The sequence below is a fragment of the Mastomys coucha genome, unplaced genomic scaffold (assembly GCF_008632895.1).
Source record: "Mastomys coucha isolate ucsf_1 unplaced genomic scaffold, UCSF_Mcou_1 pScaffold20, whole genome shotgun sequence".
In the NCBI taxonomy this organism is placed as follows: Eukaryota; Metazoa; Chordata; class Mammalia; order Rodentia; family Muridae; genus Mastomys; species Mastomys coucha.
In genome coordinates, this window is record NW_022196903.1 from 66,373,806 (window position 1) to 66,401,512 (window position 27,707).

General features: G+C 46.9%; 1 protein-coding gene and 1 pseudogene across 2 annotated transcripts in view; both read right to left on the minus strand.

Moving 5' to 3' along the window:
• The window catches only part of Tcf7l1 (transcription factor 7 like 1), a 167,357-nt gene that overhangs the window by 50,823 nt on the left and 88,827 nt on the right, over positions 1–27,707 (minus strand). The gene's annotated exons all lie outside the window — the stretch shown is intronic.
• Positions 10,951–27,707, minus strand: part of LOC116099092 — a 135,846-nt pseudogene continuing 119,089 nt past the window's right edge.

Genomic DNA, 27,707 nt, shown 5'->3' on the forward strand with positions numbered 1-27,707 from the left:
AGAAGGGACCCAGGATTTCAACCCTCTGGAAGCTTAGGAAGCAGAGACCAGACACTGGGCCCCTGAGCAACAGGGCAATACCAAAGCCAGAAACTGCCCGAACTGGTTACATTCCAGTAAGATTAACACAAGGCTGAGCCTGCTCCCTCGCCCACCCCTCCTCCCCTCCGGGCCTTGAATAGGATTTTTAACTATTTCCCTCCTACTTGCTGTCCAACCCCACACACTGACAACGCTCCCTGCTGTTTGCACATTAACCTCCCATTTGCCAGGCAGCTTCTCAGAGGCTGCGGATTAACAACCACCAACTCAGACAATGGTCCCCGGGAGGGATGCAAGGGGCTCCCGACCCTAGGCCCAGTCAATCACTATACAGAGACCATTAGGCAAAAGTGCAGGGAGCTCCTGCAGGACTCCAGACAGGGCACTCGAGAATCACCACAACTGGCTCATTGCTGGCTCCAGGCACCTCCTCTATGTGGAATTGGGGTGTGGGGTATTGGGGGATGCTCCCAAACTCACGCCTAAAGAAACCCAGAACCCTGTCCCACAGTGTAACCTGGGAAGTGCTGGTCTAGGAAGGGCCTAAAGTTGGGAAAGGGACAACCTTGGAACACACAACCCAATCTTGCTAGGCCACAAGCAGATGGCTCTGGCTCCTCCTCTAGGGCTCCCTGCAAAAGCAGCTTGTAGACAGGAATCCACAGGTCAGTTCCATTTTCTTCTCCTTTTGTCTGCAGGTGTACACACATCCATGAACCAGGAAAGGTGGCACCATATTAACGGAGAAGGCCTGGCTGCAAGAGGAACATCCCTCCAAGTGACTCCACTGTGACGGTCACAGTGAATGCTCATGTGCCATCAGCTGAGGAGCTTGTTCTGTGCCAGGGCTAGGAGCAGGGGACACATTATAGCAGAAGTCTCTAACAAGCTGCCACTAAACAAGACACTGTGTAGACACTCTGGGCAGAATAAGGCTCTGGTCTCATATCAGGTGCTTGGCTCTGGTTTCCACCTGCTGGAGAAAGGCAACTCTTAAGTCACCCAGTTCCGTTTGTAGACACTTTTGTCACACTGAGACAGCCCACCAAGGTCATCTGAAGCCCCTACCTCCCCACACACACCTGCTATGCTAGTTCAGGACCCTCAGGAGGAATCCTCCAGAGGAACCCCTCAATACCTCTACTTCTGATTTTCTACGCACACCTCTGCCTCCCAATCAAGGAGGCTTTTACTAAGTTTTTGCGTGTTGCATTTTTTATTTTTCTGAGCCCCATCCAGTTCCAGGGCTGCTGCCAGATGGTGGGAGAGGGGAGGGGACTTCAGTGCAGGCTGATGAGACTTCTGGGCGGAACTGTGGGAGGAGAGGCCTACAGTATAAGCAGAAACCAGATCTCCTGCCCTAGGGCAGTTAGCGTACAAGAAACTTAAGGACAATTAAAAAGCAACAACCACAATTAATACGGTTTACACAGGCAAAACTCATTAAGTGTGGGTTGGGGCGCTCCATTTACCTTGGCCAGGCAAACTCTTCCTTTAGAGACAGAGCACATTAATCGCAAACGAGACTCCAGGGGAGTATTTGTTTGCTATGAAACCAACTTTGAGCCCTCCAGTGAAGGGCAGAGTACTCTTGACCTAAAATGGATGCACAAAGGGCTTCACCCAGGGAGCCAACTGCTAGCCCGGTAAAATTCAGATGCCAAACCTTGCCCATTCATCCCAGCACCCAGGAGGCAGAGACAGGCAGATCTCTGGGAGTTTGAGGCTAACCTGGTCTACATATGGATTGAGTTTCAGGCTACCTAGGGCTGTATAGTATAGTCCTGGAGACACTGTCTTGGAAACAAAACAAAACAGCACTTAAAAAAAGAAGGGCGGACAAAACCAAACCCCTTTTACTTGAGCTAAGGACACCTAGCTTTGTGGTAGAGTGCCTATCTAGCACACACCAAGGCCTGACCTCATCTTCAGCACTACTACACAAGGACCAGAAATTCCTGCTTTGAAAGGTTTCATAAACCAACTGGCTCATTCATACCGACATCCACCCCTAGTGTGAATGAACCAGACAGCAGCCGGGGCCTGGCACACTGCTAAAGCAATCACTACCTTGTCTGGCTGCAGGGGACATTTGAGCAGGGGCTTACGGTTTGAATGGCAGCAAGTCCACAAATGATGAGCAAGCCATCAGATGACATGGGAAGACCCTACATCAAGCTCTTGCCCAGCTGCCCATGCTTACAGGGCATGTTCTTCCACCTGCTCCAGGCCATGAACAATGTGATAGGAAATTCTCCAAGCTGCACAACCCCAAAGATCCCAGGGCTCCCGCCCAATCTTTTGTTGGCCGCTTTGGGACCCACTGTCAGTCACAAATGTCTGTGGAGTCTTGTGAAGCTGACACTCCTGGCTCTATCCTTCTCTAGTTCATCAGACCTGAAGTACCCTTCTGGTACTCAGTTCCTACAGTGTTACAGTGACATTAGCATAGAGCTGACGAGATAGTTAGTGGGCTTTAGCACATGCCACCAAGCCTCAGACCTCTATGCCCAGGACCCACGTGGTGGAAGGAGAAAACCCACCTCCTGCAAGTTGTTCTCTAACTTCCAGATGCATGCCTCGGAAGGCTTCCTCCTCGACACCCAAATATATATTAAGATGTTAGTATTGAGCTGTGTAGCTCAGTGATTATTAGAGTGCTTGCCTAGAATGTGTTAGGTCCAGGCGTGAGCCCAGCACTACATAAACTGGGTTGTGACATACACCTGTAAACCCAGGCACTCGACAGTTTGAGGCCAGTCTGAGCTACACAGGACCTTGTCAAAAAAAAAAATCAATTGAATATATATATACATAGGCATATATATATATGCATATATATATTTACAGTTGTAGCATAGTTTAATTGAGCAAACATTGTGCAAGCAGAAAACTTAGCACGCCTTTGATCCCAGTACTCAGGAGGCAGAGGTGAGCAGATTTGAGTTTGAGTCCAGCCTGATCTACAGAGTGAGTTCCAGGACAGTCAGGGCTATACAGAGAAACCTTGTCTCGAAGAACAAAAACAAAAAAAAAAAGAAAGAAATAGAAAGAGTGTGGTTCTGTAGTGGGAGATGGGGGACATTTGGGTTGAGGGAGTGGGGTGTGTGTGATAGTCTAATACTCTTGCTTTATTGAGGGTCCAAAGCTAGCTCTCCTGTTGGGACACTCTCTTGCTCAGCCTTTAGATCAGTTCAATCACTTACCTCATGGCCCTGCTAGCAGGTTCACACACAAAGACCCCGTCTTTCTCATTTTTGCCTTCTGCGATGCTCAACCCAGTGCCTACAGTTGGTAAAACACTGATCACTACATGTCAGGTTGACTCTCCAGCATGAGCCAGTCAGCCCTGGACAATGTAAGGATGCCACTGTGAGTGACCAAATGGACCAGGCCAAACCTCCTACGCACAACAAGCAGGCTCTGTCTCTGGATTTAGAACAATAGGAACGGCATTTAGGTAAAGCAGGACAGCATTTCTGACCTGGTGCCAAACTCTTCATGATACCAGCCACCAGCAAACCCTTATTCTTCACACAGTAAGCCATAGGTCTGCCACACAATGAGTAATTACAAACCAAGTGATCCAGTGGGGTTTCCCATCTTCAGAAACACGAAGACCCAACATTTCCACTCAATGTGACATGAGCTCTGAACATACTGTTCCAAGTCTCACCATACTGTCCACATATCCGGCCTTATTTTACAGATATGGGTCATTAAGTCCGGGACCACCTTCTTCCAGGATGAGATACGCTTTGTTTGGAGTGACAAGAGTCTAATTTTAGGCCCTCCGAGACAGTGCACTCGTTTCCCTTCACCTTACGCCTACAGCAGGCAATGGCAGTCACGTGCTCAGGTTCTCTGGCTTCAAAATCATAAAGTCTTGTTTCTACATAAAGATGTATCCACTCAGCTTATCACTGTAGCCTGACCTTGGGGGCAGCAAGAATGGGTCAGCTTTCAGGAGGTGTCCTAAGAGGGGCAGAATAGGAACTGGCGTTGCACTCTTGAAACAGGGGCGGGCTGGTGGAGGGCACTGTTGGAAGCTGCACATTTACTTGGATAAGCACTCTTTACATAAAGACATTTGTAGATTGTTTGAAAATGGGCTCTAGGAAGCATTTGCCCATCACCTATACAGCTCTTATGTGTAGCTCTACCTCCCCTTGTCTGCCTCTCTTCTGCTATTCCCTCCTGGGAGCCAGGGCATTTTTGGAGGGGCCCACTGAAGGGTCACACTGAGTTTGGATCAGAAAGCAATAGGGCAGAGACAACAGCGCTTGGTCATTTTGTGCTGTTATCACAAGTAGAAGTGTAGATTCCTGCTGCCACCAAGGCTGGGACTTAGGGACCCTCAGATGAAAACTACCAGGAATCCAGAGCTTCCTGCTCGTATGGCACCTCACTCAGATCCCTTTCTGGGTGCCCGACTCCTAGCCCCATTCCACCTCAGCCAGCCTGCTTCTCACAACACACATACCACCCACCAACCAGTGATGCCTTCGAAAGGGAAGCACCTAGATGTTTATTAACAGCAGTCTCAGTCTGAATGGGGAACTGCCTGCTGGTCTAAGGGGCGAGCGGAAGAGAGCTGCGCACTACACTCCCCTGAATCAGATGTTAGATTCAGATTTGCAGGAGTGGCCCCCAAAGATGCACTATCTAATAGAAATAGAAATAGAAGCCGGGCAGTGGTGGTGCACGCCTTTAATCCCAGCACTTGGGAGGCAAAGACAGGTGGATTTCTGAGTTCGAGATCTGACTGGTCTACAGTGTGAGTTCTAGGACAGCCCGGGCTATACAGAGAAACCTTGTCTCGAAAAAAAACAAACAAAAACAAAAAACAAAACAACAACAACAAAAAACAAAACAAACAAACAAACAAAAAAGAAGTAGAAATAGCTGAGTCTCACCATGGAGGTCATATCCCGCTGGTGGCCCCTCTTAGCACTGAGAAAGGTTAGAGAGTGCCAGGCTGAGTCTAGAGGTATAGGTTCTAAGCTTTGAACCCTCTACCAGATCTTTGTAGGTCCCTCTCAGTGGCTAGAAGAGGTTTTTGTGGTAATTAACATGTATTAAGCACCTACTGTTTGCACCATCTCCTGTGCCCATTAAAAAGCAGAGAGTTTTTATTTCTTCCTCACAAACTCTTCTTTGTGCACAGTGGAAATGAGCACTGATTATCATCCAGACACAATAAAATCCGGATACGGGTCATTAAACAGGGCAATGACCTACCCACTTGGTACGCTGACCTGTTCTTGCTCATTCCAAAACATTATTCAGACAGTAAGATAAATCGGTTAATTTTTTTTCCACTCCTAAATCATTAAATTAGTCAGAAAGGAAAAGAAAGAAGAATAACATGCAAACATCCTCAGTAGAAATTAGTAGGACCCTGCTCCTGCCATCTGCTTTATTCCGGGGCTGGTTTCACTCCCACCCCCTGGTGCTCTGAGCTATCTGTAACAGCATTTGGCCAGTAACAAACTGCTCTTTAGAATCTAGCTGTTAATTACCTCTGTACCAGCCCTTAGCTCAGTCTGTACTCTCAACATCCCCTACAGACAACAGTTTCTCCTTTTCTTTACTTAAGGTGCACCCCAAATACAGCAGACTCTGTATTCAGTGCTCTTCTTGGAGGGGCTGACGAGATTGGTGGATGCTTATAACACACACACACACACAAACACACACAAACACACACATACACACACCACACAATGAAGTTACATGAAGTGAGCAGGCCTATAAAAAGCCGTGCCATTGAGCTAGGTTATATTTAATATGCTGTTATTGATTTTTATTTAAAAGGACCAAATTATCTATTGTTGAAGTTGGTGGGGGAGAAGGCTCAGGTGGGGAGAGCCTTCTAACTTCAAGTAAGTGTCATAGTTGACTTCCCATGGTGGTTACTGGCATCCCTTGAAAACTCAGTGCTCGGCCACATTATGGTGGCAGTTTAAAAGGAACCACAACAGCACTGTTTCCAACAAGGAAACTGGCTAACAGGAATCAGGGCATTCTCTCCCACTGTAAGAGCTTGTGGAAACGCACACACCAGCGCCTCGCAGCTTATCATTCATCTCCCCCTTCTCTTCCTGCCACCAGTATAAGATACCTTACTGAGCAACCATACAGCCTAGTGCTCGACCTTAGACCCTAGAAAGTTCAGAACCTATTTCATGTCTATATGCATGTGAGGTGACTGTGGAGGACTGAAGCAGGCATCAGATTTCCCAGATCTAACTGGAGTTATGGGCATTTGTGAGCAGTCCAATGTGGGTGCTAAGAACCAGACTTGAGTCCTCTGAAGATCAGCAAGTATTAGTAAGTGCTAAGCCATCTCTAGCCCCAGAGTTCATCCTCTCTACAAAAGTACAAATGTAGGGCTGGAGAGATGGCTCAGCGGTTAAGAGCACAGACTGCTCTTCTAGAGGTCCTGAGTTCAATTCCCAGCAACCACATGGTGGCTCATAACCATCTGCAATAGGATCTGATGCCCTCTTCTGGTGTGTTTGAAGAGAGCGGCAGGGTACTCATATACATAAAATAGATAAATAAATCTTTAAAACAATACAGATGTAGTACAACACCAAAAACAGGGGCTCCCTCGCACTATGCCCAGCACTACCCAAGTGTGTTTTTCACATCTGCAAGCTCACTCAGTCCATATGACACAGCTGGATGTGCAAGTGTTATCATCTTCTTCAAAGATATAGAAACAAGTATGTGGGGCTGGAGAGATGGCTCAGCAGTTAAGAGCGCTGACTGCTCTTCCGAAGATCATGAGTTCAAATCCCAGCAACCACATGATGGCTCAAAACCACCTGTAATGAGATCTGGTGCCCTCTTCTAGTGTGTCTGAAGATAGCTATAGTGTACTTACATATAATAAATAAATAAATCTTAAAAAAAAAAGAAACAAGTATGTATGTGCACATGTGTTTGTGTGTGTGTGTGTGTGAGAGAGAGACAGAGACAGAGACAGAGACAGAGAGAGACAGACATACTGTCACAAATGAGAATTGATATTTGCATATACAAGACCAAGGGGGCTGCCTGAACCCCCATGAGTCCATAGGATTACTTCCCCACAAAAGGATGAAAACCCAAGTTCAAACTTTGAGGCCAAATGAATTTTATGCGGACTTTGTGCTACAAAGGGTTCTTGGTGGCAGTCAAAGTTATTTGGGTTCGAAGGACAGCTCAATAGATAAAAAAAGCAGTCGAACATTGGGCACGGTGATGCAAGCCAAGCTTTTACTCCCAGGACTCAGGAGGCAGAGGCAGGTTTATCTCTATGAGTTTGAGGCCACATAGTGAGTTCCAGGACAGCCAGGGCTACACAGAGAACTTGTCTCATAGAAAGCAAAGCAGCTTAGTGGAGTGAGCCCTGCCTGAGTACCCAACCACGGGACAGCAAGAAGTACTACAGATGCTCAGAGGAAATAGCCTCAGAGGCTCACAGCTGAACAACTCAAGCACCAACCCTCAGTACATCAAAGCTTGGCTGCTGCCAAAGCAGACAGACCCTCAAAGGTCTCACCTCTTACCCTGACAAGTGGCAAAACAAAGAATAAGGCCTGAACACTGAAGGGGGTGGGGCAGGCCAGTGTCCCGCACACTCACTGTGTGTGTGAGTTGAGGGAGGGGCCGTGTGGCAATTCTTTTAAGCTTCTTAAGCAGTCTAGCAGGTAGAAATTGTTGGTGGAGAGAAACACTTTGTGGTGGTTTGGAGATAGCTCTGGTGGATCTAGCACCCAGTACAGGCTGATGGCATGTCTGTAACCTTAGTTGAGGAGGGGTGGGGATCAGTAACAGCCCTCTGGAGCTCTGGGTTCAAGGAGAAACCCTGTGTCTAAAGGTAGAGAGAGTGAGGAAGACAATGGATGTCGACCATTGATGTCTACTTAGAACCACACCCAAGAACATACACACATCTCTGAGAAACTTTTTGCCCTCAGCCCCCAGAGACACAGTGACCATCACAGTGAATAATGTTTTCATTTCTTATTTCTTACTGGAAGAAAGCAGCCATAGCCCACCAGCAGTCGAACATCAGGCCCGGCTTTCCTGATACCTAAGAGCGAGAGAGAGCTCAACCCACTTCCCTATTCCCCACTTCCTTTGGTTTTTGCTTTTCCAGGGAATGAATCAAGTCAGTCAACAAGTATTTATGTAGCGCCCACATATCGCAGAGGCGGGTAGGGGAGCCAGGGGCTGCTGGAAGAAGCCCAGGCCAGCTCTCACTTGAGACAGTTAAAGGAAATGTCTGTCCTCAGGCCAGGTCTGAACAGGGGCTGCAAAGAACTGACTGCCACCCTGGGTGGGTTTATTCTGGACCAACCACTCATTTCTGGCTGGGCTGCTTCTGTTATCGGAAAGGCCAGCGTGGGCGGATCAGCCATGTCTGTGCACATTTTTGGAGAATGGCAAGCACAGTGCTAGTGATCTTGGTACTTGGAGGAATGGGGGTTGGGGCTGGCTGACATCTCTTCTCCAAATCCCTAAAGTGTGTGTGTGTGTGTGTGTGTGTGTGTGTGTGTGTGTGTGTGTGTGGTGTTCCCCAGCAACAATCAGAATCAGCTAAACAAATGTTGTCAGATGTTCACCATTTTCTCCTCTGCAAATGTAAATGCTCGGCAGCTGTCTGGGAGAAGCTAGGAAAATCTGGGGTCCATGGAAACAGCCTCTGCAGGTCCTGCTGCTCTCACACTTGGAAACTGGGTTACCTGGCTTTACACCTTGCTACTCACAGCATGCACCATCAACCAGTGGTCTGAGCATCTCTTAAGTGGTTAAGAGCACAGGCTGTTCTTCCAGAAGACCAAGGTCCAATTCTCAACACTTCCATAGCAGCTCACAACTGTCTATAAACTAAATCCCAGGGAATCTCAAACTCTTCTGCCTTCTGAGGGAACCAGGCATGCATATACTGAGTGTATAGACATATATGCTGCCAAAACACCCATATACACATAAGCAGATGGACAGACGGACGGGTGGACGGACAGACAGACAGACAGATAGATAGAAAAAGAAGGGGTAGAAAGTGAGGCTCCAATCTGCAATCCCTTGAGAAACTTCCCATGTAACCAAGCATGGAGAAGTACTTCCAGATAACCAAGAAATGTCACCATTAACCTAAGAGGTTTCCTAAGGTCACATTGGGATACACCTGCCTTACACGCTGATTGTTGGGGAGAAGTGAACAGGCTCTCTAAAACTTCTACTCACAACATAGCTAATGATTTATAAATATATAACTAGTCACCTGATTGTTACATTGTTACTGATTGTTGTTTTGGCTTTTCAAATTGTTTTGCTTTGTTTGGCCTCACTAGATAGCCCTGGCTGTCCTGCAACTTCCTAGACCGGGCTGGCCTTAAACTCACAGAAATCTGTGTGCCCTGTGTTGTGATCACAGGTGTATACCACCACCTCCGTTTGTTTTTCAGAGACAGGCTTTCATATAGCCCAGATTGGCCTTGAACTGCTGATTCTCTTGCTTTCACTTCCCAAGTGCTAGAATTATGGGTTTATAGCGCCACACCTGGCCAAAAAAAAAAAAAAAAACCCTACATGTTGTTTGACCTCAGAAGACTTATTCTTATTAAGTGTGTGAGTGCATGTGCATTTGTGCCACGGTGCACGACGTGTGGAGGCCAAAGGACAACTTTGAGTCAGTTCTTTCTCGGGTCACCAGGCTTGCTTAGCAGGCACCTTCAATTCTGGCTGAGAGCTAACAGAACCACATACTTCTCACCACAAAGCGTCCTTTCATTTCAACATTAAGGACTGGAGCTCTCTTACATTCCCAAGGGATGTTTGAATAACCTGCATGGTTACAGTTAGAATCTCAGCATCTGGGGAAGTCACCGCAAAACCCCCCACATATAAATATGGTGATTTTAATAACAAATAACACATTTGGAGACTGGGATAAGTATGCTGGCAGAGGGAGCCACCGAAGATGTTAATTTGCATGTTGACAAAGGAATGGAATCCAGCTGCAGCATTCATGCCTGACTCTGTGGGGCCACAGGACACATGGACAACCTCATCACGGGCATGCTCTACATTTAAAGCTTATTTTTAAACCCTCAAAATTTTGGCAAAAAAACCTCAGATTCTACTGAAGAATGGATTTGATTGTTCTGTGAATCCTAAAACAGTGTGAGGAGAAAAAAAAAGTCCATGTAGGTTTTGCAAATTAAATAAAAATGTCTAAATCAATTAGAAGCAAACTTTCTTAAAATACTCACCTGGGGGCAGAACCCTCCCTCCCAACTGTCTTAGAAAGCTTTGGGAATTTAAGAAATAGGCTCTAGCATAACTGTGTAACACTTTCTGATTTTTCTAGACTTGTCTTAAGACAATGTAAAAATTGTGTTAGACAAAGAAAAATAAAAAAGACAAATCTAAGTTCACCATGGTGCTATACATCTATAATCTAAACACCAGAGGCTGAGGCAGGAGGGCTGCAAGTCCAAGCGCAACCTCTGATCAATAGTGAGGCTCTGTCTCAAAAAAGCAAAACAAGATCCAGTATAGTGGCGCATGCCTTTAACCCCAGTTCTCAAAAGGCAAAAGCAAACAGATCTCTTTGAGTTCAAAGCTGGTCTGTCCTACACAATGAAACGCTGCTTCAGAAAAACAAGACTCTGAGCTGGAGAGGTGGCTCAGTGGTCAAAGCACTGGCTGAACCCGCAGAGGATCTAGGTTCAAGTACCAACACCTACATGGTAGGCTACACTGCCTGTAACTCCAGCTCCACAGGATTCAACACCCTCTTCTGGCCTCTGTGGGAACCAGGCATACATGTGGTACACAGACATATGCATATAATATTCATAATAGACTAAACTTCTGAAATGACCTTATATGAATGGCTGTCTTTGTGTATGGGTAGATTTTTTTTTTTAACCAGAACACTTAATTTATTTACTGATTGAAATCCTCAAGATGAACTGGATGCTACAATAGCTGCCCTCTTGGGTTTGTGTGTTGTTCCTTCATGGAATCCCTGTCTGAATCTGTAATGGACAATCTTTAGGTGCCTCATCCACCCAGTCCTGGTAGTGTTTTGTCTCTTAGCCTCGGCGCTCTAGTTATACTTTCTCTTGTGCTTGGCAGAGTAGCCCCACATTCGCCAAAGGTCGACCTCAGAAGGTGGTAGGTCTTGGAGACACAGTGGCAGCATAGCGTGTGCATCTTATCGTGACCCTTTCTAAAGGATGGCGTTCCTTTCATCATCTTGCTTCCGCCAGCGAGGCCAAAGAAACCAAAAGAAGTATGGGTGGAGTTTAGTAGTAACAATGACCATCATAATCACAACAGGCTATGTACTGGTTTGGACATCTTTTGTTGTTATTCTGATAAGCTTGAAATCTGTTCTGCTTCCCTTTCGAGCAAATACCATGACCAGAAGCAAATTAGTGAAGGAGAGGGTTCACTGCCATGTCACAGCCCATCACTGAAGGGACTCAGGGCAGGAACCCAGGGCAGGAACCTGAAGCAGAACCCATGGAGGACCGACCACAGCTGTGCTTCACTCCCTGGCTCGCTTAGGCTCACACTCTGCTAGTTTCTTTATACAGCCCAGGGCCTTCTATTGACAAATGGTTTTGTGCATGGTGGGTTGGGTCCTTCTACATCTATTAAGACAGTTAAGACAATGCTGCCCACAATGCTGATAAAGATGGTTCTCCACTTGAGGGGCTTTCTGAGTGGTTCTAAGCTGCATCCAGTTGAAGCTTGTTGCTAACTAGAACAGTTCAATGTCTCCATCCACATGCATAGAGTCTGCTGAGCCATTTATGAAATAAATACTTCCTCAAGCAGTCTTGAACACAGAAGGGGCCTCTGGTACGCATACCAACTCAGTAAGGCAATTAAATAGGACCTGGTAATAAAAGGGATGGCTTGTTTCAGTTTGAAGAAAATAGCCACCACCACCACCACCCCCCACTCAAATAAAAGGTATCCTACCAAAGCCTGTTAGTCACCGCCTTTGCCAGCCCTTCAGTGCAGCTCCATGTATCGGACAGTGGCAGGATAGCCAGGTCCCTATCCCCTGATTTCATGAGATAAGGAAGGGGAACTGTTTTGAGAATTACATGCTTGGGAGCCCCGAGGATTGCAGTTCTACCAGCTTCCTTGGCTAATGTGTTAGTAATAAATGAGAGGGTGCAGGTGGGGGTTGCCTTCATCAAAGGGACTACTTCCTCTGCCTCAACCTTGAACAGCTAGGTATAGAAGGCAGGAAACCTCAGGTCCACTCAATAAGAGTGGCCATACCAGCTGCACTCCTAATATTCTTTTTTTTTTTAAAGATTTATTTATTTATTATATGTAAGTACACTGTAGCTGTCTTCAGACGCACCAGAAGAGGGCATCAGATCTCATTACAGATGGTTGTGGAGCCACCATGGGTGGCTGGGATTTGAACTTATGACCTTTAGAAGAGTAGTCAGTGTTCTTAACCGCTGAGCCATCACTCCTAATATTCTTAAAATTATGGGCAGATTTAATGAGACAATGGGTGTGAGTCACATATGTGCCCATCTAGATTATGTAGGTAAGGCTGTGTGTGTGGTATGTAGTGTGGTGTGGGGTGTGTCTGTGTGTGTGTGTGTGTGTGTGTGTGTATGTTAGTTCTGGGCCATCATAGATGATATGGTTGGTCTCTCCCTTGTACTTGCCTCCCTAATCCCCCAACAAGCTTGCCTTTATGATTTGTTTGGTTTTGAGGTAGGGTCTTACTATGTAGCTCTGGCTGGCCTGAAACTCACTGTGTAGAATAAGCTGGCCTCAAACTACTACACATCTGCCTGTCTCTGCCTCTCTCTCCAGAGTGCTGAGATTAGAGTTGAGAGCCAGCTCTTGCCTTTATATTTTAGTGTGTTAGAATCCACAAAGCAGTAGACTCTGTTACAATCTTATTGAGTTTCTCTTTGAAGGCAGCTGAAGTCTCCTTAGGTCTGAAAGCTTAGGAGACACTGGAAACTGAGACACTCCCTCCACCACCACCTTATTGAGTTATCCATGTCACTTTTCTCCCGGTGCAAGACTAAGCCACATCTGGAGGCCAGATCTATGCTACCACTGGTGGCAATAAATAACAATGTGACATGGAGTCCACCCTGGGTGCCATCCTATCTGAATCCAATAGTCAGAAGAAACAGCAGCTTGCCATCAGATGGAGATCTCCCCGTGCCACCTCAAGGCAATGCTATACTGCCTGGGGTAGAGGCCTTTTGCTGGTGGCTTCCATTTGACCAGAACCCTTCAGAGGATGGATATTCATTGACCCATAAAGAGATCCTTGAGCCTAAGGCTGTAACTTGAAATTCACCATATGGTCTTTTCCCATCCAGTCTTCTCATTTGCACTGTAGCCTGCCAGAAGGCTGTTTAAGTCAACTTACACCTTTCCCCCAGATGAAAGAGGGAATGGTGTGATGCCTGGCATAGAAACTCGACTCCAGCCCTTCACTCCCGGAAAAGAAGCTTCTAGGGCCTGCACCCCTACGTGGGTCATATGATGGGCCATAGCCATGGGAACCTAAACCTGAACCAGAGACTATACTGGTGTCTCTAGATTGAGTTTCGGGTGTGCTGGGACTTGGAAGAGCATGTGTCTCTGCTCCTAGCTGTATTGGAATGCTAAGTCCATCTTTTGTGGGCAGCAATGACCAGCTTTGGCCACAACACTGTCCCAGCTCAAGTCTCCTTCTGCAACTTCTGACTTGGTTCTTTTTCCTTTTCGCCACACTCCTGGATGCCAAGGACTACAGTCCTGCGTGCTGGCTGTTCAGTCACTCCTGATCAGCAGTTCTCATTCTTTCTTCTAGCAGGAGTGAAGGCTGCGATGCCCGCCAGGCAACTTTGCCTTTTTTTTTTTTTTCCTCTTCTCTCATTCCCCTGGGATCTGTGGCTCTGGGCTTATGGTTTCCTGATAACTCTTTCCTAACTTCTTCACCCTCCTCACCGGATGCCCCCAAAGCATCTCAGTCACTCTTGACCATTTCCTCAGGACCCATATCCTACTGCCTTCCCTACTTCCGACAATGGCTCCTTCTTCCTTCCTGTTGCCAGGCAGCATTCCTGACTCTTCCTTCTCCGGCACTGTATGCTTATCGGCCCCCAAGTACTGTAGCGCTCTCCCTTCAAAACAAACCTCCAATCTGACTTTCCCCTAGCTTCTATTCTACACATTCCTATTTCTATTGCACTGTCTACAGCTACCTGGGTTTTTTACCTTGGCTCCTTTCTGCCTGTTTCCCAGCTGCCAGTGAGCTCCAGTGAGGATCAGATCACCTCACTCCTTTACACAAGAGCCCCCACTCCACCCTGTCCATCTCACCATGAGGCCAGAGTCCAGGGTGCTCTGTAAGAGAGAGCTCCTCGCGTGGCCTCCTGTCCAATCTTTCTGAATGTACCTTCTTCAAGGCCACCCCCAAGCCTACCTACTCTGCTCCTTGCTTCCCAGTCTGCCTGTCATGAGCCACCTCAGGGTGTTTGTGCTTTGCCTGGAATGCCTTTCTGCCATGGGTCTATATAGTTTGTTCCCTTTCCTCTTTGTGAAAAATCACTTTCAAAAACACCTTCGATAACTATGCATTGAGTGAATGAACAAATGAAGCTTTCCCCTGAACTTTCACTGGTGACTGGGACTTCACAATGTGAATGGTTGCCGTTGAGTTGGGTTTTTTGTTTGGTTTTGAAGGAGGTGTGTGTGTGTGTGTGTGTATGTATGTGTGTGTGTGTGTGTGTGTGTGTGTGTGTGCTTGTGCATATGTGAGCATCTCCCACCTCTAGGGATCTCAATTCACACTGTGTTCTGTAATTGGCAGCAATGTCCCTCAAAACTCACCTACTAAGGTGCAGAAACACGTGTAACACGAAAAATGCATCTGGCTCCTTAGGACGTTCAGTGTGTATGAGAAGTGACACACTATATATCTAGTGTCTCGTCAAGTGTGGCATCAGCACCTTGGCTTTCATCCTGAGCCTGCATCCTGCCTTTCGGATTGCCACTCCCATGCCTTGGGCTCCCCTCTCGCCAAGTAGCTTCTCTCACACTCCGGCTTTCCCCTCCTGGGCCTTTTCTCTCCCTTTCCAGGTTCTCTTATGCTATTCAGACCCAGATTATTTCAAAACACTGGGTCCTCTGTGAATAATGTGAAAACACTGCTTTCCCACGCAGAGCCGCTGGGCACACCCCCAGGTCTTCCTTAGACTTTGTACAGAGGTGGGCACTATGTCATACAAGACTCTTCATGGATAAGGCACCAGAAGGAACCTTTTGCAACTCAAAGCCTGGGAGTCCTGGCCACATTACCAAAAATCTTCCTGTCACCTATCTGTAAGCTCTAGTAGCTAGGTCCTCTCTGCAGTCTCTGGGTGGTTGTGACCTTAAACACTATAGGTTCTGAGTAGCTGTAGTGTCTATTCAGTGGTTTCTGTTTTATGTGTATATGTAACACCGGGGATTGGACCAAGGGAAATGGGCACGCTGGGCAAGTGCTCTACCACTGAATTATATATGCTTCAAGCCTAGACTCGGCGATTTTATTTGTTTGTTTGTTTGTTTTGTGGGTGGGGAGACAGGGGTTGAACTTACAGTCATTCTCCTGCTTCTGCCTCCCAAGTGTTGGGATTACAAGCATGTGCCACCATTCCCAGTTCTAGAATTAATATTTAAAACTGCAATAAAGCTGATTATTAATAAAATGGGGAGGGGGAGGAGAAGAGACAGGGAGAATGACCAGAACCAACTTTGCATGGTCACAGTCAGAAGAGCCTTGGCTGGAGGGCTTAACAGTTACTCATTGCTCACACCTTCTCTGGTATTTTGGTACACTGAGGTCTCTAGATGGGCGTGAGGCCCCATGGTGACAGAACTGTAATCTAAATGAGGAAAGGGAAGGAAAACATGCCCTTTCGTTTAAGACCTTCAAAATTGCAGACTGTGAGGAAAGTCTGACGTAAAACAGCCTCGTCTAACGACAGGGAGGCAGAAACGAGGGAGACTGAGGTCTTGGGGGTGGGGAAGGCACTTCTTGAATGAGCCAGAGAATGAAGTTTGTAAAGAGGAGAAACAGAATACATCACCCATTGAAGAGGTGGCTGCTAGCCGGTTGGAAATGCACCAAATTCTTACCATCTCCAGGGAAGAGAAGGAAGGACCAGCAGAACTCAATGTCTGCCTCAAAGCAAAAGCTGAAGAGAGAGGGCAGGATGGGCAACGTTTGCACACCCACTGTGACGAAGGCCTCAATCAGGGTGGAGGGGAAGGTTAGCTGAGAAAGCCTCGAGAGCTGCTTATGGGGTTGCCCTTGTGGTTATTTGGGGTATCCCACAGATGACGTGTAAATGTGTGTGGTATGTGTGTTGGACATATGTGTTTGGGTGTGCACACCTGTGGAGACCAGGGCAGAGCATCTGGTGTCTTCTTCTGTATCACTCTCCACTTTATGGCACTGTGAACAGGAATAGCCAGTGATCAGACTAGTCAGTGATCTGTCAGGATTTACCTGTCTCAGTCGCCCCGCACCCCCCCACACACATGATGGCATTACAGGCACACGTGTTACATGTGGCCATGCTAGTTTGTAAGCAGATGCTGGGAATTCAGCCTTGGTCTCATACTTCTGGTATTTTTGCCCCGAGCCATCTCTCTAGCCTCAGAAGCAGAGAATTCTTTTTTTTTTCTACATTAATTAACGTATTTATTCACTTTATATCCCAATTGGAACCCTCCCGGCGGGGGGTGTGTGTGTGTGTGTGTGTGTGTGTAAATTCTTTTTTATTTTTTTAATTTTTATTTTTTGGTTTTTTGAGACAGGGTTTCTCTGTGTAGTCCTGGCTGGCCAGGAACTCACTCTGTAGACCAGGCTGGCCTCAAACTCAGAAATCCGCCTGCCTTTACCTCCCAAGTGCTGGGATTAAAGGCCACCACCGCCTGGCTTTTTGGTCTTTTTGTTATTTTGTCTTCCCCCCTGACCCCCCCAGAGCTGAGGACCAAACCCAGGGTCTAGCGCTCTACCACTGAGCTAAATCCCCAACCCCGGGTGTGTGAATTCTTGAGCATGATGTGTCTACAAGTGGAGACTCAGACTTTACCTGCTGCGGAGTCCCTGTTGCTAGCCCTTGGATGAACAGGACTACCCAGGAGAAGCTGGAGGCTAGAAGGCCTCCAGCCTTGTGGCATAAGGGCAAGAATGCCACGCACATTAATGAGGGAAGTGTGGAGTCTGAGAAAGACCTGCAGAGTAACACTTACAACTCCTTCCCTCTGGGGCCTTGAAAGTAAAAACCGGTCCAGTTTTAACTCGAGGCCCAGGCAGAAGAAGAACTTCCCATTGTTGTCTTCTGTAACGTCTCTTAGACCCACTTTTTTGCAGAGGGAAAGGACCAGGTGGTTCTGAAAGGAATATTCACTGAGCAACAAGAACAGGCTATTCCTGGACACACGGAGTTATCCAGGCCCTCAGAGAGTACAAATAACAGCGTCTTAACAGAGTTTAGTTACAATACTAAAAATAAATGGTGGCTACATTTAAATTATTATTATTTTTAAGTTTTAAACCAATAAACTAAAAATATACCTAGAGCCTAAATTACCTTCCATGAACAAGGACTGCATAAAAACACATCCAGGTCTCTGGGCCAAGGGGTGGAAGGAAGCCCCCACCCCACCCTGGTTCCTTCCACTCCTTTCCTGTAGCCTTCCATCTGTAAGTCAATCAGCAAACCTCTATAGAGCTCCACCCTGGAGAAGTTGCCTCTTAAGAGGCAACCCAGGCAACAGTCATGTTCCAATTTTGTTTTCCCACACTGCGAGAAGAAGCCAAAAGTGCTGAGCTCCAAAAGACATTCTGGGTAAAACAAAATGTTGTGGAGGAAGACAAACCCTTTTAAAGGGTGACCTTGGGTGTGCCCTTCCCAATCAAGTTAAATGTCACTGCTCTGAGAACTGGTACATTCTGATTTCCTGATTTTGCAGAATTCCAAAGCTAGCAGAACAAATTCAAACCCTCCAGCTTCCTTCCTTTCTCCATTTCCTTAAAAACAAAAACAAAAGACGCAGATTTCACATATCCATTAAGGTCCAACTTACCCCCAAAGTACCACCAGCTTTTACTGTTACTGTTTTAGGAAGGAAAAAAAAAGTCTCTCTCCCTTCCTCTCCCTGCTTGCAGGATTCTCCTTTTCTGCTGTTAACAGGCACTGAGCTGCGTCCTACACGGCTTAGTCTATAGTTGCTACCTCTGGAATGTCACTGTTAGCTGGCACACACTGTCTGGTGATGTTCCTTAGTCAGCCTTTCACATCTCAGACGGCAACTGTGAGGTGCAGGGAAAGAGATGCCCACATCACACCCTTGCCAACCTATGGCTCCTTCACAGCCTCTAGCACTTCTAGGAGAAAGCGGCTTGTGGGGATGAGACCTCCTCTATCAGGTGGTGGAAGGCCATGCATGTGTAAGGCTGCTGGGTACTTGAGATGATGTACCACATGCATACACATACTTCCTATGAAGGGCTGGGGAGATGGTTCTATAGGTGAGAGAGAGAAGAAGAGACTCTGTCTGAGAGGAATGAGGCAGGGTAAGAGCAGGACCCTAGACACTTTCTGGCTTCTGTGTAGGTGGAAACTTGCTCCCTCACACTTGTGTTTGTGAGAGAGAAACAAGAGAAGGAGAGTGATTGATTCCTGGTACGGGGGTAGGGGTGGGGGTGGGAGGAGAGACTCAACTGATAAAGCATCTGCCACATAAACACAAGGAATGAGCTTAGGTCTTTAGAACTCTCATAAACACAGACAGTCTAAGTTTGTGTCTCCCTAGCATCCCAGCCTACCATGGGGAGGAAGATGTGGAAGAAATAGAGCCACCCCACCACCCCGGACAGTCCGATAGACCGTGCTGAATCACCAGCTAATGCTTTTGACTTAGTCACAGGCTGAGACTTTTGACTGGGAGGGAACTGCTGGTGGACTTCATCACATACACGCATGTCCACGCATGCTATCATGTTCGTGTTGTGGTGCTAGATATTTAACCCAGAGGCTCACATAATGCTAGGCAAGCACTGATATACATTTAAAAAACAATTATCTGACTACTGTGCAGAAAAGAGATAGCAAAAGGCTGCTTTTAGTTTACTTTTTTGCTGTAATAAAACACTGATCAAAAGGAACTCAGGAAGGAAAGGGCAAGTCATACTCTATCACCAAGGGAAGCCGAGGCTGGAACTCAAGTAGAGACTACTCGGGAACCCGGCTTACTGGCTTGCTCCCAGTTTGCTTAGTTTACTATCTTCCACAGCCAGGACCGGTCCTATCCAGGGAAGGCACTGTCCACAGGCCTGGGTGCTCCCACGTCAACCATTAATCAAGAGAATGTCTCACAGACATTTCCAGTCAGGTGGAAACAGTTCCTAAATCGAAATTCCCTCTTCCCAGGTGACTCTGGTCTATGTCAAGTTGACATAAGCTAACCATCCCTAAGGATCCTTGTTTAGAGGATCACACACCCCATTTTCCTTTTTGGACTTATAGCTGCCAGGTTGAGGTTCCCTGTATAATGCATGTGGGCTCCTCCCAAATATTTGGGGACCCTCTCCGGGGTCCCCACACTCTCTTTTCCCAGCTGCCGTGAGGTTTCCCTCCAGGCATCCAGAGTCCCCACTCCCTGATGTGGCCACAGAGGGAGACAGGTCCTCACGCCCTCAGCACCGTGTGGACAGTTTCTTATCTGTCTGCAAAGTTCTCCTGATCCCTCACCCCCACCCCAGGAAATTCGACAATACCTCGATACTACTGTGAAGGCAGTGGACCATCTTCTCCTACCTGGTCTGTGATTTTTTGCACAGATTTTTGCCAGGTGGTGCCAGGCGGATGGGGATGCATTGAAATTTGCTGCTAGCCATCATCAGAATGGAAAGGAACATCATGGAAGCACTGGAGGAGGGGAGGCATCCGGGGTGTGCTGAGTGTCGTGTGGAAGGGAAGATAAGATGCTTAGTGACCAGAGTCAGTGACTGGAGCTGGAAAGCAAGCGTCCACAGCCAGGCTGATGACGGAGAGCCCTCCTCTGGCTGCAGATACTACCCTGATTTCCTAGTTCCTCTCTTTCCCACAACCCCCTCACAAAGTGTGAAGGATGCAGGCAATTTCGGTGTTGCCTTTTCTTTCCGTACTAGCTTAGGGTAGGATTTGTGTCTGAGTCTCTACCCCCTCATTTGCTGCTTCGTGAAGGAACTCTCTTGGGCAGACAGCTGGGACCTCGCCATTACTTAGGTCCCTGCCTGACCTGGGACAGGGAATGAGAATCTTTCCTCCTGTTGACCCCAGAGGCCCAGAGCTGTCCAGGGAGGAAACATCTCTCATCTGGAGTGCCATCACCTGCCCTGGTCTGCCTGTCTCATCTGGCCCTGTCAGCTCAGGCTCTTAGCATTTTTCATCCCCACCCCATTGCTCCAGTGCTGGTGAGCATGTGTCTTAGAAATGAGAAACCTGGGAACCTGTGTGCAGGCCTTTGTGTCCCATGCTCTGGTCTCTCCCCACCCTTTACAATCTGGTACCCCCATCTCCCCCCCCCACCCTCTCCTTGTCTCAGCATTATCTTTAACTTTGTCCCCTGCCCCCTACTGTTTACACAGCTGCAGAATGAGGGGATGCAGCTTCTCCCTTTTGCAAGCCCAGGGTTAAATATATGTGTATTTCCGGCTCCCCACAACTCAGGCATTGGGAATGCTATCCGGGGACCCAACCTCCTGTAAATAGACCGTGAGCTGCTAATGGCACTTTCTGGGGATGGAAAAGCATATTGAACCACTTACTGTGCATGACCTTATAGAGGATGCTGGTGTAGCTTTCCTGAAGCCCAGGGAAGGGGCTGCTACTCTACAAATATGAAGCTTCCGTGAAGCAAGCGAAAGCCATAGAGACAGCCACATTGCAGACCTTGGGGTCACCAAAGTACCAGCCAGAAAGCACAATTAGAATGAAGTGGGGTGTCCCAGAACCCAAGCCATGGCTAAGTATTGTGGGCCCATAACACAGAAATGAAAACAAAGCAAGCCAAACTGTCTAGGAGTTCCTGTAGTATTTGGGGTGTCCTACAGAGTTTGAAACAATCATTTCTGGGACCACACCCCAAGGTAGCTAGGAAAACTAGGCCAGCTAGTTCTAGAAAGCATCACCTTAGCAAGAGCTGGCAGAGGCAGACTATCAGATTAATTTGGATTTACAGAGATGAGAGAATTAACAAGACCTGGAGACACCACCCTAATCTGGAGACACCACTCTAAGGTCTTAGGAACATGGCACAGGACAAGCTGGTACCTTGATGGTGTGGTGGTCAACAGGCTTTGGATTTGGCCATTTCAGTCATCACAAATGTCTCTGAAATCTCTCACTTTTTTCTTGTCCACATCATCCTACAGTCCTAGAAGCCGGGAGACTTACGAGGTGCCTGAGACTAAAAGCAGAATTGTCACGGTCTTCAAGGAGCTGAGCCTGGAGCCCTGGTGAACTCACAACCAACCCTCATCAAGGCTTTCTCCTTTTCCACTTATAGAATTAATCAAGCTTTCTTTCTCTTTCCTCTTCAGCATCAGGTCTAATTTACTCAAGTCTAGTCTTAAACTCACCAACTATCTGAGGATGTCCTTGAATGTTTGACCTTCCTGGCTCTCTCTACTTCCTGAATGTGGGAACTATGGAGTGTGGCACCATATCTGATTTGGTGTTAGAAATAAAACCTAGGGCATCCTATATACTGAGAATGTACCCTCTCAGTGAAGCCTTATCTCTGGCCCCAAACATTTTATATTTAAGACATTACCTCACCTATCCTATTCACTGGGTGGCCCCAGCAGAATCTTCAAGTTACCTTTGTTTTGAAACAGTCACTTAAAAAGTCTGGGTTTTGCTGGGGATGAAGATACATATGCCTGTAGTCTTGACACTGGTGAGGCTGAGGCAGGAGGATTGCATAAGTCAAGTGTCAGCTTGCCTGGCCTACATAGCAAGACCCTGATGCAAATAAAGCAAACAAACAATGTATGGGTCTCTACGGACGCACGGGAAGGGAGCAAACCAGGACCCTGGCCCAGGCCAGAAACCCCTCTACAGAAGAACCTGGGAAGACCTGCTTCTAAAATCAAGAGTCTGTCCAGGAGCCCATGACAAACATGACCCAGATCAAAGAATGGAGTCAGGAAAGCTCTGCTAGTCTGATCAGCGTGCTACAAGGCAACACAGGGCCACATGTTCACCCACAGCCACAGGGCCTGAGCTCATGACTCCCCTCAGGGTTGCTAAAGTCATCTTGCCCCGACCTATGTAGTTGCTAGGCAGCCACGTTTTGTTGCTGTCATCTCTAAAGGATGCATGACTAACACCTGGGTTGGTGGAGCACACCACAGGGATAAGGCCTAGCAGCCTCTTGGTCACTCACTGGACAGAAGACACATTGCCCATGGCAACACCACAAGGCCTATATTACCGGAATAGAAACCTCCTCCTTCCTGCAGTGTCTGAAAGCCCAGAGGATGATGGCAACCAACAGAGCACACGGTAAGGTCTGCCCTGTAGGACAAGGAGACGGGGGCAGAATCTATAGTCAAAATAATGTTTGTTTGTTTGTTTTGCTTTGGGTTAATATTGGGGTCTTATTTCTACTCAGTCCATACCTAGGCTTAAACTGAAGGCAAATGAAAGCCACTCTGACAGCCATTTCCTTGCCCTTCTCTCTGCATCCAATAGGCACCAGTGGTTAACAGTATGGTGGCAACAAGTGGGTCAAAGGTCAGCCCCTCAGCCAGGGCTGGTTTCCATGGAGATGAGTCCTATTCATCTAGCACACAGAGCCTCTTCACAGCCACTTACACACAATTGAGCTATTACTGGGAGCCCAGGAGAGAGCCGTGTCTGGACCACAGTGCACTAGACAGGGCAGGGTTTAATGGAGCTGATTAAATGGTAGTCAGGGAATTACCCAGAGCAGGATTTGGGAATACCCTTCAGAAACAACTTAAATCCCCAAGCCTCATCCCCATTTCCCTCGCACAGCTCCCTTGAATAGAGTCTCCACGACCAGTGTCCCCTTTGTGTGGGACAATGGCAGTGTCTACATTCTGCTGCTTACCTCCCCTTTCTTCCCACATGCCTAAAGCTGAGAAGACAAACCCAGTCTGAGACCCTGCACCTTGACTGTCCCACCTTTAGCATCTTTATCCTGTCTTCAGTACTCAGTGGTATTTGTTTTGAGATAACAGTCTTGTTATGTAGCCTAGGCAGACTCAAACTACTGTCAAACAGAGACAGGCTCTTGTCTCTTTTTGCCTCAGCCTTCCCAGTAGCTGGGACTACAGACTTGTACCACCACACTAGCTTATGTTGGCATTACTTAATTCTATTTTTTTAATTTATAGAGATATCAACTCAAAGCTGCGAATATAGCTCAGCTGATAAGAGTTTGCCCTAGTAACATATAAATGAGAGACATAATCCCAACAATCAGAGGATAGAGGTAGGAAGATCAGAAATTCAAAGTTACCCTTGGCTACATGAGGAGTTTGAGACCAGTCTAGGCTCAATGAGACTGTCTCACAGAAAAATAGTTTCATTTCTGTTGCTAAAATAACATATCCTGGAAAGGATGAAAAAGATATCTTAGGGAAAACAAAATTTAATTCATCTTACAATTCCAGGGCATAGTCCATCCACCATTATGGAAAAAAATCAAGACAGAATCTTGAAACAGCTAGCCACAGCCAAGATCAGAGAGAAACAAATGCATGCATGTACGCTTGCTTGCTTGCTTGCTTGAGCCTAGGGAATAGTGCCACCCACGGGGGGGGGGGGGGGGGGGCTTGGTTATCTCACATCAGCCAATTAAAACAATCCCCCATAGATATACCCTCAGGCTAACCCAATGTTGACAATTTCTCATTCAGACTTTCAGACCAGATGATTCTAGGTTTGTCAAATTGACAATTAAGGCTAACCATCACAGATAAAGAGTTCAAAGCTTACAAGCTGGGTGGTAATGAGGGTACTCACTTTTTTGTTCCCAGCACTCAGGAGGCAGAGAGGCAGGCAGATCACTGTGAGTTCGAGGCCAGCCAAGGCTGAAGATGACCTATGGGGGTGGGAGAAGGCAGGGAGAGATGATTTTTCCCTCATTAAAAACTAACATGAATGTGAAAACTAGAAACCACTGAAGTCTTCCTCAATGACTGAATGATTGGATAAACAAGCTCATATGCACTATGGAACACTACTTATTGATGAAGAACCAGAGCTCTCAGGGCTGCACAGATATGAACCCCTAGATGTCATTCTGGAAAAGTCCAAACAGTAGGGATAAAGACTAGAATTTCGAGAAATATTATTATTCTAAAATTTAGAGCAATTTAAATCTAAATGGTGACACTGTCATATAATTTGAAGCCAGGTGTAGTAGTAAATACCTTTAATCCCAGTAATAGGGAGGCAGAGGCAAGCAGATCTCTGGAGTTCCAGGACAGCCAGAGTTTCATAGTGAGAGCCTTTCTCAAAACTGAAACCAAACCAAACCAACCAACCAACCAAAATAAAAAATGGCTGTATAATTTGGTAAGACTCCAAAAGCGAATCTTATGTTTTGTATGTGTATGCATGCTTCTGCGAGTGTAGACGTATATGCATATGTTTCCACATGCGTGTTGAGGCCATAGGTTATCTTCAGGTGCTGTCCAGCATGTTTTTTGAAACAAGGTTTTTCTCCCCTGGCCTGCAGCTCACCAAGAAGGCTAGGTACAGCAGCAAGCCTTCGGTCTACCCATCGCCCCTGCACTCAGAGGACAGGTCTGCGGCACTATGCCTAGCTTTTAAGAAAAACTCTGGGCTCAGGGCTTGATTTCTGGTTCCTGTGACTCGGTGCAAGTGTCTTCCTGATATTTGTGTCTCTCCAGCCTCGATGGTGCATGTCACAGAGGCTTTGACTTGAGCTCTTCAAAGAGCGTGAGGGACATCTGCATCGTCCCCCAAGTTACAGCTGTGATCCTGTGAGCACAGTGTACCGCTTTTAACTATGGACTGCTCTCTCCAGCTGGGCCAAGGTAAAGGTGAATATTAAAAATCAAGAAGGAGCCGGGCAGTGGTGGCGCACGCCTTTAATCCCAGCACTTGGGAGGCAGAGGCAGGCGGATTTCTGTGTTCGAGGCCAGCCTGGTCTACAGAGTGAGTTCCAGGACAACCAGGACTATACAGAGAAACCCTGTCTCGAAAAATTTAAAAAAAAAAAAAAAAAAAAATCAAGAAGGAGGTGCTGATGGATACAGACATCCACTCTAACGTCTGCCAGCATTGGATAGGTGACGTCAGGACCTATAGGTTTTGAGGCTTTATGCTAAGTATGCTATGGAAAGATACTCCTAAATGAGAATAGGAAGTAGCAGAAAAGATGGGCCAGCAAGAAGGCCCAGCAGGCAAAGGCACTTGCTTCACAAGCCAGGTGACTTGGGTTCACTCCCTGGAACACACATGAAGGTTTCACAAAGCTGTTCTCTGACTTCCACATGTGCACACACGTACACAGTAATAATAAAAAATTTTAAAAAGGGGAAAATAGCAGAAAGGAGACTATGAAAGTAACAGGATCTTGAGAGTTAATGCCCATATGTAGGACTGGAGAGAGCAAGTGAGTCACACAGAGGGGTCCACCCAGCCTTCCCAGGACACTCATGTCCCTGCTGTGGCCAGTGTTCAGAAGAGCCTCAATCCCAAAGAAGTGTACAATCAGTATCTGATGAGTGAGATACTCTTGAAGGCAGAAGCTTGTAGAAAATCGGATTAAAGAGAAATGGAGAATAAATCCATAGGGGAGATTTATACAGACTGTTCATCTAGGCCAAGTATCAGGAAGGAGTTCTGAGAGATTTAAAACAGCATCAAAGGCCGGAGACAATCCGCTCTGTGTTTGAGCACCTCAGGATGCCTGAGGCATTGGGTTCCACATTCAGTGACACACAAACAGGGCTGAAGGGATGGGTCTTGGTTTGCTTTCCATTGCCGCGATAAAGATCATGAGCAACAGCAGCTTGGGAAGAAAGGGTTTATCTGGCTTACAGGTTATAGTGCATCACTGAGGGCAGTCAAGGCAGGAACTCATGCAAGAGCCTGGAGGCAGGAACTGAAGCAAAGCCCACGGAGGAGTGCTGCTTACTCGCTTGTTCCTCATGGCTTCCTCAGCCTACAGGTTTTTTGTTTTGTTTTGTTTTGTTTTGTTTTTAAGTAACCAGGGCCACCTGCCTAGGGATAGCACTACCCTCAGTGGAATGGGTGCTTCTACATCAATCATTAATCAAGAAAATGCCCCACAGACTTTCTTATAGGACAATCTCATGGAGTCTTTTTCTCAACTGAAGTTCCTTCACAGATGACTTTAGCTTTAGGCAAGTGGACAAAGAAACAAACAAACAAAAAAACAAAAACAAACAAACCTAACCAGCACACTGAGGAAAGACACTTGCCATCAACACTGTTTTACCAGAGACCAATTCGCGGAACACGCATGGTGGAAGGAAAGAACCGACTCCCACAACGTGTTCTCTCGACATCACATTTGGGTCATGACCTGTGCACTTGCACATGCAATGCAGGCAGCCCCGCTCGGCATATTTAGTAGTATTAATTCACTGAATCTGAACTGAAAACTAACAGGTGAGGTGGCGAAGAGTTTCTATTGCAGATCAAGAAACCGGGGTGCAAGGAAACTCTCTGTCTAGCTCTGTAGGAGGATTTGAATTTCTGTTGACCAAAGTCCTCACATCGAACCCCTACACTCCTCTGGGAATGAGATGAAAATGTAGTGCACAGCTTTCCATGGGGTCAGGATGGATGGAGGCATGTATGGAGGCAGAATATGGGTGCATTGTCAGCCACATGCATGGGTTCCCCCCAAAAAAGGAGGCTGCTGTTTTCCATGGTGCCTGGGGATGGCTTTGGTCTGGAACACACCATCCCAGATGGTCTGGAGTAGAATGTAGGCCCCAGATATTCAAAATTGTGTCCAGGAGGCCTGTCTAAGGAGTGAAGAGCCATTACGTGAATGAGGGGGGAACTCAGCATGCTCTGGGCTGCTCTATCGCTGCAGGTGTTCCAACAGACGCCAGACAACCAATTGTTGGACCAGATAACCCTGAGATCTCAGCTCGTGATTAATTACTCTCAGATGCAAACAACTGCTTCTCAGGCCTCCTGGAAGGACACACAAACAAGAAGCCCAGTCTTCTTACTCAAAGAAGAAATACCAATAAGGTGCTTGGAGACACAGGAGACCTGGGAAGCAGGGTCACTGCACCTCCACTTCCAGGAAAACAGACTTCTTGCAGCTTCTCAGCCTGCAAGATCCCTGCAGATGTTTCAAAGGATTCTCTATGTACCCTATAACATTTCCGGGAACATATATACGCTCTTTCCCCTGCAATACAGCATTAAAAGTCAAGGGATCTGTCCAAGTGCAGGCTAAGTGTTTGGAAAGCTTTAGACATTTGTTCCGTACTGAAAAAAAAAATGGAACAGCAAATTAGAAGGTGATATGCAACTGTCCCCTCAGGCTTTCCCCCTGGCAACACTGCAGAAAAGAAACAGACATTG